The sequence below is a fragment of the Topomyia yanbarensis genome, chromosome 3 (assembly GCF_030247195.1).
Source record: "Topomyia yanbarensis strain Yona2022 chromosome 3, ASM3024719v1, whole genome shotgun sequence".
NCBI classification, from domain to species: domain Eukaryota; kingdom Metazoa; phylum Arthropoda; class Insecta; order Diptera; family Culicidae; genus Topomyia; species Topomyia yanbarensis.
This window is the reverse complement of record NC_080672.1, coordinates 9,963,239-9,969,355: the sequence shown is the minus strand read 5'-3', so window position 1 is coordinate 9,969,355 and position 6,117 is coordinate 9,963,239.

The following is a 6,117-nucleotide window of genomic DNA, read 5'->3' as shown; positions in this document are numbered from 1 at the left end:
TTTACCCTGAGTGTTCGATAATCTCCGTAGTGGAAACACAATTTCAATTTTGTTCTTTATCAAAAATATGTGGTCGACCAACAAAGGTGTGGAGCTACGAAGAACACATATTGAGGACAACACAAAAAAGGACGAGCTTACATTGTGCTGTAGTCAGGTATAAAAACTCAGCATGCGGTTGCTCACGCTCAGTTCGTTTCCAGCATCAGCATACAGCAGTTCGTTTGTAGCATCGCCCGCAAAATTCAAACCGCCGTTCGTTTGCTGCTGTCAGAAGAGTTGGCCAAGCACGCCGTCTTCAATGGAACCAAAACTGTTACCATATACACCAGCACCAAGTAAATTTCGAACACTGCCCAAACAAAAGGCCCTTTTCAAGGCCATCAATTTATCGACAAAGAATGAAATTACAAGCATCAGCTTGTCAAGAGCGTTGGATGGTAAGTGAGCCACTTGTGAACAATACCATCGCTTTCACGAGAATGACACAAAATCAAAAGTTATTTGTGATTTATAGACAGTTTAGTGTAATGATTCAATTTACACAAATCGAACGTTTTCTAACGTTTCGATATAGGTGCTCCGTTTCAAAATTTTCGACCAGAATGCTGCCTGTTTTTTCAAACGTGAAAATCTGCTGTTGTATTGAATGAAAACCTTCGATTTTTGCGCTGATTGGAAATAGTAGTGACTAATTCTGTAGAATGTACAATTACTGAAATTAACGGATTTTGTGAAAGCAGTGGTTGGTCCATACAATTCGATTCTAAGCGAGCCAGACTAGTTTTCGTTGGAAGGTCCACCTCTGACAATAGAAGTAAACTATTTTATTTTGAATTCAACTACAACTTCCTTGAAAACAGCACAGCTAAAAAACTTTTGGGAAAAACGCGCAGACCTAAATTTTCCACCATAATGGAAACTGCCTGTGCCCCGCCGCACAGCATCATCAAGATTGATAGTAATTCAAGCCGGGAGGAAAGAGGTTGTAAGGCAATGGAAAACGAAAATTTCATTTATATCTTACTGGAATATAATTGGCTGGTCCTGAAAATAACTTGTTGGTTTGTTGTTTATTTTGGGTCACAATTTAGGCCTGCTCGATTGCTGATAGCTGTGAATTTCTCGCAGGGCGACAGTTTCTGTTCAGTAGTGATGAGGCTTCCTAACGCCAACCGTGACTGGGGTACTTTTACACGACCTTCGTTGCTTACTGCTTGCGGGGAGGCTTTCCTCTGGTGGACTTACGAGCGGTATGTTTGGTACGGGCCATTTGTCAACAAAGAATCGAATTGAAGTTTTGTTATTACAAGCATCCGAAAGTAGCTTGCCAAGAGCGTTCGATGACAAGTGAGCTACTTGTGAACTATATCGTCGATTTTACGTAGAATGACACAAAAGAAAAAGTTATCATTTGTTTGTTTGTTTACAGTTTCGTGTTTACTAGGCGCATTCAAAAAAGGTTTCAATTCTCAAACATTTTACCAAGGTGCCGTATTACATTACTCTCTTTACCCTGAGTGTTCGATAACCTCCGTATTGAAAACACAATTTCAATTTTGTTCTTTATCAAAAATATGTGGTCGACCAACGAAGGGGTGGAGCTACGAAAAACACATATTGAGGACAACACAAAAAAGGACGAGCTTACATTGTGCTGTAGTCAGGTATAAAAACTCAGCATGCTGTTGTTCACGATCAGTTCGTTTGCAGCATCAGCATGCAGCAGTTCGTTTGCAGCATCTCCCGCAAAATTCAAACCGTCGTCCGTTTGCTGCTGCTAGAAGAGTTGGCCAATCACGCCGTCTTCGATGGCACCAAAACTATTACCATATACACCAGCTCCAAGTAAATTCCGAACACTGCCCAAACAAAAGGCCCTTTTCAGGGCCATCAATTTATCGACAAAGAATGAAATTGAAATTTTGTTATTACAAGCATCAGAAAGTGGCTTGCCAAGGGCGTTGGATGGTAAGTGAGCCACTTGTGAACAATACCGTCGCTTTCAAGTAGAATGGCACAAAATAAAAAAGTTATTTGTGTGATTTGTAGACAGGTTAGTGTAATGATTCAATTTACAAAAATCGAACGTTTTCTAACGTTTCGATATAGGTGCTCCGTTTCGGCCAGAATGTTGCCTGTTTTTCTAAAAGTGAAAATCTGCTATTGTACTGAATGAAAATCTTCGATTTTTGCGCTTATTGGAAATAGTTGACTAGTTGTGTAGAATGTTCAATTACTGAAAATAACAGATTTTGTGAAAGCAATGGTTGGTCCATACAATTCGATTTCAAGCGAGCCAGACTAGTTTTCGTTGGAAGGTCCATCTCTGACAATAGAAATAAACTATTTTATTTTGAATTCAACTACAACTTCCTTGAAAACAGCACAGCTAAAAAACTTTTGGGAAAAACGCGCAAACCTAAATTTTCCACTATAATAAAAACTAGTGCCCCCGCCGCACAGCATCATCAAGATTGATAGTTATTCAAGCCGGGTGGAAAGGGGGAGGGAGGTTGTAAGGCAATGGAAAATTTCATTTATAATAATAATACTTTATAATTGGCTGGTCCTGAAAAGAACTTGTTGGTTTGTGGTTTATTTTGGGTCACAATTTAGGCCCGCTCGATTTCTGATAGCTGTGAATTTTTCGCAGGGCGACTGTTCCTGTTCGGTAGCGATGAGGCTTGTTAACGCCAACCGTGACTGGGGCACTTTTACACGGCCTTCGTTGCCAACCAGCCCCCTGTCAAGGACGACGTCTCTGTACAGCCAGCATCACTGCCATGAAAGGCAAAACATTGATTTTGAACCGAATGATTAGAAGCTGTATTTAGTTACAAAATGTCAATTAAATTAAATTATTAAATCATCCCACAAGATGCAAAACGTCGTGTGGAATGCTTGAATATCGAGCATAGTGCCGAACATAATTCTTTGTTTGGGGCTTTATAGCTATAACGCCTATAGTTACTATATTCATAGTTAGGCGGAGACACTGAGCGGAGCCAATTGAACATGTCAAATGGTGGAGCCAATCGAGCATTACGTCACATAACATGTTCTTTTTGGATGTATATGGAAAAGGTATTGTGATTATGGTCATAATTATTTTACTCTTTTCTTGTGTTATCGAGTGTAGAGAAACGAAAAGAACAAGATTTTTTTTGTAACACAAAGAGATATTCGCACAAGTATGAAATCATATCATCAGATCTTCGAATTGGTATTCCATTCGTACATGTGAAGTTCTAACTCACGACGACAATGAAATCATTAAGCTAGAGCTTGAACATTGGCATGGGTTGCCAGTGTTTTCTTCCTGGAATAAGAGCTGCCAGTTTTCCGACTTTTATGTCCGCCTAACTCTATATATAGGAACTCTAATAACGCCCCATATATGTCGGTCGCTGTCAAACTCCATATGATGGTATAGGGTTGCCAGGGGGCTGTTGCCAACTGCTTGCGGGGAGCCTTTCCTCCGGCGGACTTACGAGCGGTTTGTTTGGTACAGGCCATGTAGCGAAAAATGCTGATCTGCTACTTCTCTGATGCTGGTAGTAGGACGACGGTCAAACGTTCGTTTGCGTGCCTTCATTCATAAAAGTTCAACAATATTTTCAAAGAATGTTGCAAATTGTCAACTTGATAATTCCAAAAATACTCCAAATAAACTATGAATGTGCTAAAGTCGACAAAGTCGCATAGAAATTGCTTATTCCAGAGCAGAATTTACCGGTCTAAAGTGTATTCTACTTCACTCCGGTTATGTCTCTGACATTACCCACCCATCTTTTTCACTTATTTGTTACTTTAATCACGGTTTTACCATTAAAATGATTTTTGTTTTGAGGATGGCGAGAAACTCAAACACGTTGTATCTCCTTTCTAAATTAATGTTTCAGAGTGGCGCTTCCCCGAGTATGTACGACAGACAGAAAGTCTTACGATTTTCTGAGAAATATTGAGGGCGTTTGAATTACCCCTACGGCCTTGATAGTCCCGGGTCCCCTACTGAAGTTTTTTTTGCGGGGGATGCGTACCGCATAACGTTGAGAATCGACAAAAAGGCAACACTTGGAAAACCCACACTAAAAAGATCTGGTTATATATCGAAATTCGTATAAACGCAGACGACCTTCAAATCTACCTGTCTGGACCTGCGCATGAAGTAGATCGACTTGTTCGTGCCATTAACGAGGATTTGGCTTCGATCGTCGACTGGGCCGAACGAAATCGCCTTTTCCCGAACCCAAAGAAAACGCAAGCGATAGTTTTCAGCAAAAATGGTTCAGTCGTACCAGAAGTAGAAATCACGTTCAGTGGTATAGCAATCCCTCTCGGCAACCGTGTCACAAACCTCGGACTACACATGGATAACTAACCTGGACATACCAAATGAACGATATCGTGATGAAGGTCTACAACACGCTCAGGACTTTCAGAAGATTCGCAACTGTGCTATCACTATCGACACGTCTTAAGCTTGTGCAAGCTGTCGTGGTTCCATCTTTCGCCTATAGCGACGTTGTGTATTATCCCGGACTGTCAGCTACTCTACGTAATCAGTTACACCGCTGCTTTAAATCAGCCATTCGTTTCGTGCATAACCTTCGTCGTCGAGACACAACAGCTCTAGTGAGGAACTCCATCCTGGGACACGACATCCAGTGGCAAAAGTGTGCTAGTGCACGGGGTATCAAGCTGGAATGCACTTCCATTAGCCATCAAACAAGAGCATCGACAGGGCGCGTTTAAATACCCGAATAAAAATGTATAACGGAATTACAGTGATTTTCATTGTTACATTACAATGAAAAACGATGTCAAAAGATTAGATATGTTGGAAAATGTACAATGAATATACTATCAAATTTGTTGTTTCTACAATCAATTTCATTGTAAATACAATTTTTACATCGAAAAAGGGCGGTCGTTAAGCGATGTAACAATGAAAAATTTGGATTTTCTCCATACATTTTGAAACCACTTACAACAATTTAGAATGTTATTCTGTTGTAGATTTTGGAAGTCAAAACGTTGATTTAGATTGTTTTTACAACAATTTTACTAGTTTTTTTTACAGCGGATTTACTGTTAAATTGAATTTCCAGCAAAATTGTGATTCATACATTTTTTTATTTGCATATTTTTATAACATAGTTAAATTGAAGTCTGTAGATGCTTACATAGTATCTTTTCTCAACGTTTAAATCGTTTCCTACAAGCGCATCGCATACGGGAACACGCAGCCTTTTTAATCTATGCTCAAGAACGACACACTCACCATTGGTCGGAGCAAGAGCATAATCTTGTCAGCTGAAAAATTCGTACAGTAAAAAGTTAGCTAACAAAACCTTTAGTAGTCATGGTAATATTGAAACATATTTCTACTTACTTAGTTGTCATGTTCCGTGGAATAAGCCACTACCGCCAAGAGCTGTTTTGTTTACATGACAAAGTATGTCATGTTCTTTGGATATTTATTTACAAACGGGACATCCAGAACACATATGTTGCTGATTCTGGGTATATGTCGGGCAATCACAAAATTTCCCATCTGGTGTCGCTCTGCGTACTTTACCAAACATCTCCGTTAATACTTCCGCATCGTTATGATTTAATGTCCCATTCGTTTCTGGAAGTGTACAATCGACCGATATCAGTGTAAGTAACGTACTTCAGAAATCGTGACATCAGCTGCTTCTTATCTCATGTCGACAATGCAGTCCAAAAACTACCCGGATCAGTGCACGGTGCCCCCGATCCCGTAAGGAATTGAAGTTTAAGGCCGCAATCAACTGGCGTCGATCGTACATGTCGCCTGTAAATAAAAATGTTAAATTAGACTTCTTATATTTATCATATTATATTATAATATCTACTTACTAAAGTTTTAAAACCGGAAAATATTCCACGAAGCGGACAAACGGAACGCCATGGTGAAAAATGCGCATAAAAATAACAACAAATTGAATGCACGAGAAAGTGAATAGCGTCATTTTTGTGTAAATTCTAAGAAAGTGCTGAAAACCAAAACATTGATGTTACTATAAAAAATATTGTTAACAACAATAACTGTTGTAAATTCAATGTTTCTGCTAACAATTCCGATGT